Raw genomic sequence first — 16,222 nt, 5'->3', positions numbered from 1 at the left:
AAAGTCCAACAGGTTTATTTGGTAGAGTGGAAATCCATTTCCACTCCATCTGACGAAGGAGCAGCGCTCCGAAAGCTAATGGTATTTGCTACCAAATAAACCTGTTGGACTTTAACCTGGTGTTGTTAAAACTCTTACTGAGATTTATCACACCATTTGAAATTCATTTACACCTGAATAGGCAAGCTCTAACTTTTTCTGATTTGTTTCGTCATTTTGAGTATTCAAAACATGAGCACTTAAGGGGAGGCTGGGATGGAGAAGAAAGGAATGGGAAATACTGACAGGATGAAATGGGATTGGTATGGAGAAAGTGCCGGTGTAGACTGGTTGGGCCAAATGGCCTGTTTCTATGCTATTTCTATGCTATTTCAATCTACATGTATAAGTGGGAAACTGCTCGGTATGTACTGCAGCTTTATACCATTGGAGAGGATTTCAGTGTCGAGACTCTCAGGAAGGTTCTGTTATAACACAGCATGTGGAGGAGCAGGACAACTCCATTCTCAACCTCCAAATTTCTATGTTTAACTGCATGTGCATACTCTGGAAGTTGCTGTTTGATTTATTCCAGAACAACAGTGTGTGCTGTTAGCCTTGCCATTATTCTGCATGCAAAATTTGGGCATTGTTATCCGGGAAAGGGAGAGATGATTTACAGGAATTCCCTAAAATTCCAACCATAAAGTGATGTCAAACCCAATGTTGGAATTAAAACATGAAAGCTATTAATTTTAAAGATTGTTTCTTAGAACTAGTGGATAAAGAAAATTGACAAAGTAACTTAATTACTGCATGCTGTGTTAGTCCAACTGGTGGTATGTGACCACCTACAACTGAACCACAAGGTATAAGGCTAGCACATAGCTGCTGTTCGAATGTGTTGTGGTAGTGAGTGATACATCACAGGATTTCTCCCATGGTGAAAGAGGGAGAAAAGCATTTCCTACCGTCCAATGGCTTGTTGGATAAAGAGATCAAAATGGAGGCACCTCTCAGACAGGTTGCAATACTGTCAGAGATGGCGAACACCATCATGCTCCCTTACCTGGGAATGGTGTCCAAGAGGACTAACAAAAACCTGTTGAAGACCTATTGAGTAAAATCTCCACCAGTGCTTAGGTTTGAAATACTCATTTAAAACTCTAAAACTTCCAGTTCACCTACTGGCCTATGCTGAGCTAGTTGGGGCTACAATTGACCTAACTGATTTCTGTTTTTGCTGGAAAGATGTTGGCCGGAATTCTCACGTCACACCTGCCACAGGAATTGTAGCAGGCGGGGGCAGACCATGCAAAGGTCATTGACCTTGGGCAGGATTCTCCAGTTTTGAGGCGAGCGCAGCCGGAGAATCCTGCCCATTATTTCATTGGAGGCAGTTCAGAAAATGTTCACTACGATGATCCCCGGAATGGAGAGGTGTCTTGTGAGGAAGGAAGCCTAAACAGGTTGGGACTCATTTCAATTTAGAAGAATGAGATGCGATATCATTGAAACATGTAGGATTCTTAAAAGGCTAGACAGAGTAAATGCTGAGAAGATGTTTCCCCTCATGGGAGAGTCTAGGACCAGAGGGCATAGTCTCAGAATGAAGGGTCATCAATTTAAGACTGAGATGAGGAGGAATTTTTTTTCTCAGAGTTGTGAGTCTTTGGAACTCCTTGCCACAAAGAGCTGTCGGAGCAGAGTTCTTGTGTATATTTAAGGTTCAAGTAGATAGATTTTTGATCAATAAGGGAATCAAGGGTTAGGGGGAAAGAGCAGGAAAGTGGATGTGAGGAATGTCAGATCAACCACGAACCTATTGAATGGTGGAGTAGGCACAAGGAACCGAATGGTCTACTTCTGTTCCTATTTCTTAGGGTTTAATGGTCCTACTGTCAGCCAAGCTTCTACTTTAATTGGATTTCAACAAGATTCTTGTTTAAATTTGCATATGTGGATATTCGGTGAGATCTTTTTTAAAATTCATGTAAACGTAAAATACAGACTTTCTGATGAAGAATGTACACACATAACATTAAGCTGTCTATTCACTGATGTGTATTATCAAAATTTTCTCTTATAAGTCTATTTAAGAACTAGATCAGACTTTACAGTGATGTCCTCTACTGCTGACATTCACTGTGAAGGCTTACAACATTTAAAGTGAGCACTTGGGCAAGGTAATAGAGCACACATGGACACTGGACACCAGCAAAAGACATAAGAAGAGCAATTTGGAGGAATTTTTTGAAGGAGGTCCAGATATAGAATGAAACTGGTCATAAAAATAAATGGGCAAGTAATTTTGTATTACAACTATTTGATACTGATTCATGAGTAGTTTGGATGACATCATAGTCTGCAAGAGCACTTGAAATGCCTCAGCTTTTAAAAAAAAAAGTTCAAATCCCATGGAGATGGTTAGGATTTATTTTTGACTAGGAACCAGTGTTTTGGCAGATACATATTGTGAGCACTTGGTATGATGAGGTTGTCACATTAAAGGATCAATAGTTGTAGTGTAATCAGTCTGTTTATTTAATGATTCTGCACTGCTAATTACCAGGGAATATCACAATCAGTACATGTTGTCCTAAACAAGATGCATGCTAGGTCTGTGATGTGTTGGTTTTGATGTTTGCACTGGCTTGTGAACAGTCTGCATCCTGCTAATAGCAAAATACAATAAGAACCAGATCTATTAGCAAATCACAGGTCAGGAAATTGACTATTTAAATTCCAGAGATAGGTTTCCTCCATTGGCTATGGCCCAGGTTTGGTTTGTGCCGTTGGTTGTTCATTTAAAAAAAACTCACATTTGTTTCTGACCTCTAGAGGAAGACACATGGAAGATTTCTGGAGATGCTTATTTGCATATCTGTTAGTGCAAGCTTAATGTAAAATAGTGTAAGCAGCTGAACCAGTGGGAAAACATTATGCAATGTTTTAAATCCATTATTCAACCGAACAATGAGAGATAGGAAGGTAGGGCAGGAACACTGCTGGCTCTCAAGTGCCACTGCATATTCTACTAATACTTTAATTATGTATGGATGGACAGTATTATGATTATTCCAGTGTTTTCTGTGTCTAGGTACAGTGACATGCACCAAACCAGAGGTGAGGAGCACACAACTTGATCCTTCAGGAAACTCTGAAAATTGGACAAGTAGGCCACAAAACCCTCCAGAACTATGACTGCTGGAAGGAGGTGGCAATGGTAATAATTGCCAACTCTCTCACCCCAGCACTGCTGAACAGTACCTCAATAAATTCCTTATCCTCAATAGAGCAGGCAAAATAACATGTTTCTCTATTCTTATCCTTGGCCACTCTGGGCACCGGCAAGCTCTTTTCTGTCTTAAGCCAGCACCTTTACAGGTAATGCTTCCAAACGCTCAATTTAAGAATGTTTCCAGCTTCCTGTCTTGTAGCATTGCTATACAACCTTCCGACCATTCAATAACTATCTTATATAAATTCTACTTCGACTCCCCTCACAACACTGAACTTTTTTCTTACCTCTCCCACACCGCTTGCCACAACTTTCTTATCCGCCAGCCTTATCCTTATGTGCTTAACTCTTTACAGAAGACACTGGCATGCAATGATAACTGCCAAAGGTGGCTTCCCCACTTTTCAATCCCTCATCCTTTTTATAGACAAGACCAGGAAGTTCATGGAGAACAACTAATCCCTTCTTGGAAAATGCTGAGATTGGCAGCATCTTTCCGCCTGACTGAAGAACGAAACAGTTGCCTCAGTTTCCTTGTGATGGGCCACAAAGATGAAACCTAGCATCCATTGTCCTGTCACCTTCAGGGATTGATGCACATCTATTCTTGCCTTTTATCCTCCCTTGCTAAAAATCCACCACATGAAAGCAGGAGTACAGAGGAAGGAGGATTATAGTAAAAGGCATGATTAGGTCTAAGACACCCAGGAGTTGCAACTGCATGATATCCTTGTACTCAGGACAGTGTTATATATGTATCATTTTTCCAGCCAGCTCTCTTTAAACACCATGCTGGTGAAATGTGAGAAATAAGACCAGGTTTTCCCGTAGATCCTTCAGTGATGCAGCCAGCAGTGACTCTATGTCAGGAAATCCAGTGGACAGTTCAGGCAACAGCCCGAATATGGTGAGAAAAGTTTGAAAGCTCCGGAACTGGCTCCCTTATGACATTCATGGCTGGAAAATTTCCAACAGCATTTCAGTGCTGATAGAATGCTGCATGTGATGAGGAGACTTACTGTCTTTGGTTGCAACATTGTGGAGATGGTAAAAATGATTTGTGTGCACATATTTCTATTAGAATGTAAAAATGAGCTGAAAGATCTTCACTAGAAACAGCAATTGGAAGAGATCTTCTCCTATATCCTTGATATTGGTGTTAGGGACCAGATGAGAAACTCCAAGGCATATTATGAAGTTAGCCTAGACCCCCAAGATTTTTGATTTTGACATTAGTGCAAGCATAAGGTGTTTTGCTCCAGGTGTGATTCTTATTGAGCCACTAGGAAGTTTGTGTCAAAACAAACTTTATTTAATGACCCAGTTAAAATATAAAAAAGGAATGAGCATTTTTACCAATTGAAAACTTAAACATGACAAGATATAACTCTTAACTTTCTATTAATTTCAATTTAAGCAATATCTCCATAGATGTAAATTCCACTTCAGCGTCAGTTAGCAAGACACACAGGTTTGCATAACTTCCCAGTCCCCCAACCTTTTAACCCCTCTGGACAGAGATACAAAGAGGCACCCCTCTTCTGACTCTCAGACAGCAGCCTCCAGAGGAGAATCTGTCTTCACACAGCACAACTCCAATGAGAGAGAGAGAGGGAGAAAACACCTCTTAAGGCACAGTATTGTCACACTGGGAATGATCCCAGAATATCAACATCAGGTTTTAATACAATTATCCCTTATCTCAGGTGAGGTGGTGAGATGTATCCAGTCTGCTTTTGCCTGTTTCTCCATTGCTGACTTGTTGGACTGCACTTTGCCTGGCAGAAATCCCCAACATTGTCACCATGGATGTCCCGACCAGGAGCAAGGAATTCTCAATGACATCACTCAAAGGATCATGGGAGTGCACAAACCTCTCCACCACATCAAGGTGGATATCCATGAAGGGATCCTCTTCATTGCAGTCATCAACCTGACCAAAGCATTTGACTCAGTAAATCGTGACACTCTGTGGATTGTACTCCAGCGATTTGGATATTTTAACAAATTTCATCACACTCCTGCAATTGATTGATTTGATTTATTATTGTCATATGTATTAGTATACAGTGAAAAGTATTGTTTCTAGCACGCTATACAGGCAAAGGATATCATTCATAGAAAAGGAAAGGAGAAGACGCAGAATGTAGTGTTACAATCATAGCTAGGGTGTAGAGAAGGATCAACTTAAAAAAGGTAGGTCCATTCAAATGTCTGAAGTAGGGAAGAAGCTGTTCTTGAGTTGATTGGTATGACTTTTGTATCTTTTTCCTGATGGAAGTAAGTGGAAGAGAATATATCTGGGGGTGTGAGGTCCTTGATTATGCTGGCTGCTTTTCCGAAGCAGCGGGAAGTGTAGACAGAGTCAATGGATGGGAGGCTGGTTTACGTGATGGACTGCAGTCTTGGACAGAGCAGGAGCCATACCAAACTGTGATGCAACCAGACAGGATGCTTTCTATGGTGCATCTGTAAAAGTTGGTGACAGTCAAAGTGGGCATGCCGAATTTCCTTAGCCTCCTGAGAAAGAAGCATTGGTAGGCTTTCTTAACTATAGCATCAGCGTGGAGGGACCATGGCAAGTTGTTGGTTATCTGGACACCTAGAAACTTGAGGTTCTTGACCATTTCCACTTCACCTCCATTGATGTAAACAGGGGCATGTCCTGCATTATGCTTTCTGAAGTCGATGACTAGCTCCTTCATTTTACTGATACTGAGGGAGAGATCATTGTCGTCGCATTAGTTCACCAGATTCTCTATCTCTTTCCTGTATTCCGTCTCGTCATTGTTTGAGATCCGATCCACTATGGTGGGATCATCAGTAAACGTGAAAATCGAGTTGGAGGGAATTTGGCCACACAGTCATAGGTGTATAAGAAGTACAGTAAAGGGCTCAGAGCACTTGCGGGACACCAATGTTGAGGATAATCATGGAGGAGGTGTTGTTGCCTATCTTTACTGATTGCGGTCGGTGGGGTTAGGAAGTCTAGGATCCAGTTGCAGAGGGAGGAGTCGAGCCCTAGGCCACGGAGTTTGGAGATGAGTTTTGTAGGAATAATGGTGTTGAAGGGTGAGCTGTAGTCAATAAACAGGAGTCTGACATAAAGTCTTTGTTATTCAAATGTTCCAGGATTAAGTGTAGGGCCAGGGAGATTGCGTCTGCTGTGAACCTGTTGCAGCGATAGACAAACAGGTGATATGACTGCAATTGTCTTCAGTGAGAGATCTGAAACAGAGCAGTGTCAAGCAAGGCTGTGAGAGATCTGAAACAGAGCAGTGTCAAGCAAGGCTGTATGATAGCCTCCACAATATTTATCATTCTACCTGACAGTGGTTAGTCACCTAATCAAAGATGAGCTTCACTCTGGTGCGAGTATTGAACACTGCCTAGATAGAGAACTCTTTTAATCTCAGTCTCTTCTGTGCCAAAACTAAACTGACCACTATAGACATACATGACCTACAGCTTACAGATGACTGCAGTGTCATTGCCTATTCTACACTGCATCTGAAAACCACACTCAATCTCTTTAAATCTGCATACAAGAAACTTGGCCTATTCTTGACTGTTGCTAAAACAAAACTCATACATCAACCCGTTCCTGGATATTCCATCTCCCAAATATGTTGAAGAAGAGACTTTGGAAAATGTTGAACACTTCCCCTATTTTGACAGCCACCCCTCTCAAAAGCCACCATTGGCAAGGAGATCAAGCTGCACCAGCTCAGCCTTCTACCAACTACGCCAGCAAGTGTTTGGCTACAAAGATCTCCCTAAGTCAACAAAAGTCCTAGGGTGGGATTTTACAGCCTCGCTCGTCCCGAAACCATAATATCCTGCCAAGGTCAATGGACCTTTCCATGGTCTGCCCCTCGCCCGCTCCGATTCCCGTGGTGGGAGGGACGGTAAAATTTCAGCCCTAGTGTACAAAGTGTTTGTTTTGGGTGAATGTTTAAGGTGGTGGAAGTGGTGCCAATCAGATGTGCTGCATTAGCCTGAATGATGTCAAGCTTCTTGAGTGTTGTTGGACCTTCCAGGTCATTGACATAATACTTGTAGATAATGGACATTTTGGGGAGTCAGGAGATTCCAACCTCTGACCTACTCTAAAGTGAAGTTTATTTATTAGTCACAAGTAAGGCTTACATTAACACTGCAATGAAGTTACTGTGAAATTCCCCTAGTCGCCACATTCCGGCGCCTGTTCAGGCCAATGCACCTAACCAGCACGTTTTTCAGACTGTGGGAGGAAACTGCAGACACGGGGAGAATGTGCAAACTCCACATAAACAGTGACCCAAGCCGGGAATCGAACCCTGGTGCTGTGAGGCAGCAGTGCTAACCACTGTGCCACCATGTTGCTCTATTGGCCATAGTAATTATGTGGCTGGACGACTTAATTTTCTGGTCAGTTGTAACCCCCCAAGGTATTAATAGTGGGGAATTGGGGTAAATACATGGGGTTATGGGGATAGGGCTTGAGTGGGATTGTTGTTGGTGCAGGCTCAATGGGCCAAATGGCTTCCTTCTTCACTGTAAGGACTCTATGAATCCTTGATATCTAGAGGAGTGACTCTCACCTCGCCTCTGGAATCCAACTCCTCTGTGTATGTTTGGACCAAGGTGAAACATGTCCCAATAGATAGTGAGGGGATATTGAAGACTTTTCCCTGAGTTCAGAACTATATTGGCAGAGCATGGAAGATAGCGTGCCAAGTTGCCATTTTGGTTTCCAGACATCGATTATAAAGTAGTATTTAAATATCAGGAGAGAGGGATAACTAAAAATGGGAAGAACACTCTTTAAAAATTAGAAAATTCCTTATATTCACTTTCAAGCCATGAGCCAATCTTCTGTTCTCCACTAGTCTCATTCGGAGCTGTTTTAAGCATGGAGGAGCTGCCAACCTGTCCTTCCCCTGCCTTACAAGTCTATGGGTCTTTGAGGTTTCCTGCACTTGAGGTGTTTACAACACATCAGCAGTGTGAAGGAAGGCATATTTTGTGTCTTCCCTGCTCAGCTGATGGAACAGTGAAATTTTATAAAACATTCTTAACATTCTAACATATGTCAATTTAATCTTTTGATACCTGTCTATGCTGTTGAACTGTTGTATCTAACTCATCCTTAACAGTTCTTATTTGTAGACAATGTTTCACTTTGATAACCTAACTTCGAAAATAAGCTTATTTCTTCCGATTGCTTTCATCAGTTTTATTTTGAGATAGTTTTGTTCTTCCTACGATGAAGATGTCTTGACAGAGATGTCTCTGATAATGATAGCCTTTGGACTGATATTGAATCAGATGGATGAGAAGTTGCAGCACCATGTTTTTCTACCCAGCGTTAACTGTGGAAAGACACAGGTCATTGGGCTGCAAAACAAAACGGTGGGAGCTAGCTGCTTGAACACAATTGCATTTTTCCTTTGCAAAATGCTTTCTACCTTATTCATCCAGATCAATTGATGGTGTTGCCATCACAATCAATGGAAGTTATAATTTTTAGTATAGAGACAAACATCAATCTTTAAGTTTAAGTTTTAAGTTTATTTATTAGTGTCACAACTGGGCTTACATTAACACTGCGATAGAGTTAATGTGAAAATCCCCTAGTCGCCACACTCTGGTACCTGTTCGGGTACACTGAGGGAGAATTTAGCATGGCCAATGCACCTAACCAGCACTCTTTCAGACTATGGGAGGAACACCCAGGCAGACATGGGGAGATTCCACACAGACAGTGACCCAATTCGGGAATCGAACCCGGGTCCCTGGAGCTGTGAGGCAGCAGTGCTAACCATTGTGCCATCGTGTTGCCCTAGGTAAAGTGAATCGAGGTAAAGTAATTGAAAAACTAGCGCTCTTCCACTTAATAACTCATGTAAATGTACTTATCCAGGTTTACATTTAAATTTGTTATTTTAAGCATTCTTTTGAATTCAGGGATACTGATATTATTTCAAACAATAATTATCTGTATGGTAGGCTCTTGCCAACCTATAGAGGGCAGGTTTGCATTGCTAGTTTTGAGGTAAGCCACACAGATAGGGTGGGAGGTAGGGGTCATCTTAACTTCTCCTCCCCTCCCCTGTCAACACCCTTGCTCAACTCCTTCCTGCCCGCCAACCAATAGAAGCTGGTTGAGATTGTTTGTTTTGTCTCTTAGAGATGCACAGCAGAACTTCCTCATGGGAATGTGGGATTTCAGTAATAGTCCTGTCATTTGTCTGTCTCTCAATAGCATACTTACTTTGGAACCTATTCTATAAGGCAAATGAGTGGTTAGAAATATTCCAGATTATGCCCTACAATAGAAAGGTAATCAAGTCTGGAATTATTCTTTTAAAAATTGAAAATATGCCGTTCAGATATTAAGTGCTGGTCGACTCACTTCTAAGCTACTATATTGAGTTCGCTGGCCATTAAACAATATGTAAACTTCATTTCTGAATTATGCCCATTTTTTGGCCATCAGTTTATAACTCCATGCAGATGAATTCCCTCCCTCCTAATTTACCTTGCAAGAGGTGCTGATGAAGATAATTAACTGAAGAGAGTGTTTCTTAAACTGGCGAATGTGCCTGATTCAATGAGAAATTGTGCTGAATCCAGCGAAAGGGTCATTTCACTTTGAGAATCGTGGAGCCATTCTACCATTACTTTCAATGGGAAACAAAGGGCTGAATTTAATGGCAGCAGTGGTCGGGTTGGTGGGCTGGATAGCTGGTGGGGGCAACCCCACTGTGGCTACTTCCAGAAGCCCTGATCTGATTCAATGCCCATCAAGCAAGGAACTGGCTGCCATGGGGTGTCTGTCCTTCTAAGGGCGAAAGAACCCACTTCCAAGAGCTGCCAGCCAATCTGAGGGCCAGCAGCTCTTCAGTATCGGCAGCTATGGTGGGATAAGGCCTTTAAATGTCCCTTAATTGGCCACTTGGAGTGCTCAATCGGCCTCTGCATGGGAGGGCTGACCTCGACCTACCCTGCCACTAGCTGAATCACAGGAAGTCAGGAAGATGAAGTCCACTCCACACCATCCCATCTTCCCTCCCAATTCCAAGCTATCCCCCCGTCTGACCACTCCCGAGGGCCAGATTAATTTCTGCCCAATAAGTGCACGTGGCTCTATACAAGAGTGTCATTGTCAAGTGTGTACCACTTCTCAACCTTTAAGTGAGACACATGAGAAATAAGATTCAAAATGTAAATGACACAGTAAATGTAGACAAAGTAAATTCAGAGCTTAGGACTGATTTTTTCCAGTCTGACCAATACCACTTGCAGATTCCCAAACTAGAATTGAGTCCAACAAGAAAGTCCCAACAATCTCATTGAAATCCACCCCATAAATTCAAAGTATATGATTAGAGTGTCATAGGAAGCACAGGGTCAAACTAGTGACATGTGAATTGAGGATTGATGTCAGGACGTGCTGCCTCACTTGGAGAGGGATTAATGTTTGGAGCAGGATTTTTCGGACCATGGGGTTTCCCACTTGGTCGCCTGAAGAATCAGCGGTGATCACATCCCCACCTATCCCAACACTCCCTCAGCCATTTAATGCCCTGAGGTGCATTCATTGGCTGGGGATGGGGCTTGTGCCCGTCACTTGGGTGGAAGTCCCACCTCAGAGATCTGCACAGCAAGCTGGTTGGAGATGGCTGTTGCCCAGCACTTTTGTGGTGTGAACGTTAAGCCATATTTGTGCAGAGAGAGCATTTACTATGTATCTAACTGTGCTACACCTGACCTGGGATTGTTAGAAACCCTACTTTAGTATAAATATTTTTTTTAATGGAAAGTCTGAGTCACTTGACCAAGTATAATTCCAGACTGTGACTGTACAGCCTGAGCTTGTATCACTGACTTTGCACACCGGTTTCACCTAGAGAGAGAGTCTAGCTCCAGGTATGTTCTTCTGTGGGTGAATTGGAAAACCGTCTGGGAGCTTGTGAATTAAGCCAATAAAACTCCAAGATCTCTGCAGCATTATTTGTTTATTTTTGTCCAATTACATTTGTGACAGGATACCAAATCTCAATGCTGTTCTGTACCTCTGTCCTTTGTGGGGTTGTGGCTCTGCTGCAGTATAATTAATGAACAGTATCTCTTTGTTTGACCAATGTAATCTCTTTTTTCTAAATTGTTAGAAGTCAAATGTAGAGGCCCACAATGATCCCTTTATCAGGCATCTTTAAATTCCCCCAAAATATCCCTTTGATCCTTGCAAATGCAGTGATAGTTCAATTATTTTGTCATTTATTTAATACAGATTTGTGTGTCATCCTTGTAATATTATTGATCATTTTTATTTTAGTTTATCAGATACATTTTGACACTGGGGTGTTTTGATATTATTTCTGATATTAAGGTTAACCACGACAAAAGCATCTCTTCAACAATAGAGCAAACTGATGTCTGCAGATATCAGTAATAGACATTGTGATGTCACCATTTTTTTAACCCTATAGCTACATTTTTATCACCATGAGGGTTAGATTAATAGTTTGGCTTATCTCATAAGTCTGGAATACTCCACAACTAGTTATTTGTGAGATTTGTTGATTAAAGCGAGAAGCTGTAGCTCTGAAGTTTTTTTTATATTTGGGTGTAATTTGGTGTTCATCAGTGTTTTCATTGGAGCACTTCACCACTTTGAATAGCCAGTAGAACAAAGAACAATACAGCACAGGAACAGGCCCTTCGGCCCTCCAAGCCCGCGCCGCTCCCTGGTCCAAACTAGACCATTCTTTTGTATCCCTCCATTCCCACTCCGTTCATATGGCTGTCTAGATAAGTCTTAAACGTTCCCAGTGTGTCCGCCTCCACCACCTTGCCTGGCAGCGCATTCCAGGCCCCCACCACCCTCTGTGTAAAATATGTCCATCTGATATCTGTGTTAAACCTCCCCCCCCCTTCACCTTGAACCTATGACCCCTCGTGAACGTCACCACCAACCTGGGGAAAAGCTTCCCACCGTTCACCCTATCTATGCCTTTCATAATTTTATACACCTCTATTAAGTCTCCCCTCATCCTCCGTCTTTCCAGGGAGAACAACCCCAGTTCACCCAATCTCTCCTCATAACTAAGCCCCTCCATACCAGGTAACATCCTGGTAAACCTCCTCTGTACTCTCTCCAAAGCCTCCACGTCCTTCTGGTAGTGTGGCGACCAGAACTGGACGCAGTATTCCAGATGCGGCCGAACCAACGTTCTATACATCTGCAACATCAGACCCCAACTTTTATACTCTATGCCCCGTCCTATAAAGGCAAGCATGCCATATGCCTTCTTCACCACCTTCTCCACCTGTGACGTCACTTTCAAGGATCTGTGGACTTGCACACCCAGGTCCCTCTGCGTATCTACACCCTTTATGGTTCTGCCATTTATCATATAGCTTCTCCCTACATTATTTCTACCAAAATGCATCACTTCGCATTTATCAGGATTGAACTCCATCTGCCATTTCTTTGCCCAAATTTCCAGCCTATCTATATCCTTCTGTAGCTTCTGACAATGCTCCTCACTATCTGCAAGTCCTGCCAATTTTGTGTCGTCCGCAAACTTACTGATCACCCCAGTTACATCTTCTTCCAGATCATTTATATAAATCACAAACAGCAGAGGTCCCAATACAGAGCCCTGCGGAACACCACTAGTCACAGGCCTCCAGCCGGAAAAAGACCCTTCCACTACCACCCTCTGTCTTCTGTGACCAAGCCAGTTCTCCACCCATCTAGCCACCTCCCCCTTTATCCCATGAGATCCAACCTTTTTCACCAGCCTACCATGAGGGACTTTGTCAAACGCTTTACTAAAGTCCATATAGACAACATCCACGGCCCTTCCCTCGTCAACCATTTTGGTCACTTCTTCAAAAAACTCCACCAGGTTAGTGAGGCATGACCTCCCTCTCACAAAACCATGTTGACTATCGTTAATGAGTTTATTCCTCTCTAAATGCGCATACATCCTATCTCTAAGAATCTTCTCCAACAACTTCCCCACCACGGACGTCAAGCTCACCGGCCTATAATTACCCGGGTTATCCTTCCTACCCTTCTTAAATAACGGGACCACATTAGCTATCCTCCAATCCTCTGGGACCTCACCTGCGTCCAGTGACGAGACAAAGATTTGCGTCAGAGGCCCAGCGATTTCATCTCTCGTCTCCCTGAGCAGCCTTGGATAGATTCCATCAGGCCCTGGGGATTTGTCAGTCTTTAAATTCTCTAACAAACCTAACACTTCCTCCTTTGTAATGGAGATTTTCTCCAACGGTTCAACACTCCCCTCCGAGACACACCCAGTCAACACATCCCTCTCCTCTGTGAATACCGACACAAAGTATTCATTTAGGATCTCCCCTACTTCTTTGGGCTCCAAGCATAATTCCCCACTTTTGTCCCGGAGAGGTCCGATTTTTTTCCCTGACAACCCTTTTGTTCCTAACGTATGAATAAAATGCCTTGGGATTCTCCTTAATCCTGTCTGCCAAGAACATTTCGTGACCCCTTTTTGCTCTTCTAATTCCCCGTTTGAGTTCTTTCCTACTTTCTTTGTACTCCTCCCGAGCTCCCTCCGTTTTTAGTTGCCTGGACCTACCATACGCCTCTCTTTCCTTTTTGACCAGTCCCTCAATTTCCCTGGTTATCCACGGTTCTCGAATCCTACCCTTCCTATCCTTCTTTTTAACAGGCACATGCCTGTCCTGTAGCCCTAACAACTGTTCCTTAAAAGACTCCCACATGCCAGATGTGGATTTACCCTCAAACAGCCTCTCCCAATCAAGAGCTGCCAATTTCTGCCTAATCCCACTAAAGTCAGCCTTCCCCCAATCCAACACCTTACCCTTGGGACACCACTCATCCTTTTCCATCACTATCCTAAAGATAACAGAATTGTGGTCACTATTTGCCACATGTTCCCCTACCGAAACTTTGAAGACCTGACCGGGCTCATTCCCCAGTACGAGGTCCAGTATAGCCCCCTCTCTAGTCGGGCTATCTACCACCATTAGTATTCCCAGATCAGATGAGACCTAAGCCAGATGTACAGAAAAACTCACTTTCCTTAGCAAAAGGATGAATTTTACAGCACCCCACCCAAACCCCCACACGCATATTTGAAAGTGGTGGGGGGGATGTTTTTTTAATTCATTCTAGGCATTACTGGCCAGGCCAGCATTTATTGCCCATCCTTAATTTCCCTTGAACTGAGTGGCTTATTTGGCCATTTCAGAGTCAACCACATTGTTCTGCATCTGGAGTCACGTAGCCCAGACCAGGTAAGGACAGCAGATTTTCTTCCCTAAAGGACATTAGTGAGCCAGATGGATTTGTATGACAATTGACAATGGTTTCATGGTCATCATTGGACTTTTAATTCCAGATTTTTATTGAATTCAAATTTCACCATCTGCCGTAAATTGAATTGATTTGATTTATGATTTGATGTACTATTGTCGCATGTATTGGGATACAGTGAAAAGTATTGTGTCTTGCGAGCTATACAGACAAAAACATACCATTCATAGAGTGCATAGGGGAGAAGAAAAGGAGAATGTGTAGAATATAGTGTTGCAGTTACCGATAGGGTGAGAAGAGAGATCAGCTTAATATGTGATAGGACCATTCAAAAGTCTGATGGCAGCAGAGAAGAAGTTGTTCTTGAGTTGGTTGGTACGTGTTTTCAGACTTTCGTATTTTTTTCCCAATGGAAGAGAGTATGTCCGGGGTGCATGGTGTACTTGATTATGCTGGCTGCTTTCCCAAGGCAACGGGAAGTGTAGATGGAGTCAATGGATGGGAGGCTGGTTTACATGATGGACTGGACTGTGTTCACAACACTTTTTAATTTCTTGCAGTTTTGGTCAGAGCAGTAGCCATACCAAGCTGTGATGCATCCTGAAAGAATGCTTTCTATGGTGCATCTGTAAAAATTGGTAAGAGTCGTAGTGGACATGCCAAATTTTTTTAGCCTCCTGAGAAAGTAGAGGCGTTGATGTGCTTTCTTAGCTATAGCGTTGGTGTGGAGGGACCAAGACAGGTTGTTGGTGACCTGAACACCTAGAAACTTGAAGCCCTCGACCGTCTCCACTTCATCACTGTTGATGTAGACAGGGGCATGTCCTTCTCTATGTTTCCTGAAGTTGACTATCTCCTTCATTTTACTAATATTGAGGGAGAGATTATTGCCATCGCACCATCTCATCAGATTCTCTGTCTCTTTCCTTACTCTGTCTCATCATTGCTTGAGATCTGATGCACTACAGTGGTGGCATCAGCAAACTTGAAAATGGAATTGGACTGGAATTTGGCCACGCAGTCATAAGTGTATAAGGAATATAGTAAGGGCCTGAGGACGCAGCCTTGCGGGGCACTGATGTTGAGGATAACCACGGAGGAAATGTCATTACCTATCCTAACTGATTGTGTCCTTGGGTTAGGAAGTCTAGGATCCAGTCGCAGAGGGAGGAGCCGAGCTCTAGGTTATGTAGTTTGGAGATGATTTGAACCCAGATCATTACCCTGGGTCTCTGGATTAATAGTCCAGTGACAATACCACTGTGCCACCGCCTCTCCCCAACTGGTGGCCAGCCCACCATCTTTCTGCCCACCCGTATTACAGCGAGCGGAAGAAAAGTGGGTTACCTCCTTTGGTGTACCCTTACTTTGTCTCCCTCACCCAGCAATGAAATCTGAACCCCCTCCCCCAGAACTACCACCTTGCTGGGGTCTCTGAACCTCCCCTGGCTAGAAATGCCCAGATTTACCTTGAAGTCCATCAACTGTGTTCTTTCTTCCTGTGCTACTTGCTTCTGGTGTGGCTGGGACTGCTTGAGGACAGGACATTCTATCCCCGAGGAGTGCAAGTCGAGGGTGAGGAATACGTCTCCCCGTTAAATTCACCCCATTATGCCAGACTCTGTAGACCACCTCCAGCTCCAGAGGTTGACACACATTCATAAGGGCACTTTGATTAATATTCC

The 16,222-nt window shown here is 43.1% G+C and overlaps 1 protein-coding gene across 4 annotated transcripts in view; it reads left to right on the top strand.

The window, feature by feature from the left end:
• The window catches only part of afg2a (AAA ATPase AFG2A), a 476,777-nt gene that overhangs the window by 158,473 nt on the left and 302,082 nt on the right, over positions 1-16,222 (top strand). The gene's annotated exons all lie outside the window — the stretch shown is intronic.

This window comes from Mustelus asterias, chromosome 1 (genome assembly GCF_964213995.1).
Source record: "Mustelus asterias chromosome 1, sMusAst1.hap1.1, whole genome shotgun sequence".
NCBI classification, from domain to species: domain Eukaryota; kingdom Metazoa; phylum Chordata; class Chondrichthyes; order Carcharhiniformes; family Triakidae; genus Mustelus; species Mustelus asterias.
Note: the sequence above shows the minus strand (reverse complement) of the source record. Positions and strands in the feature narration are given on the sequence as shown.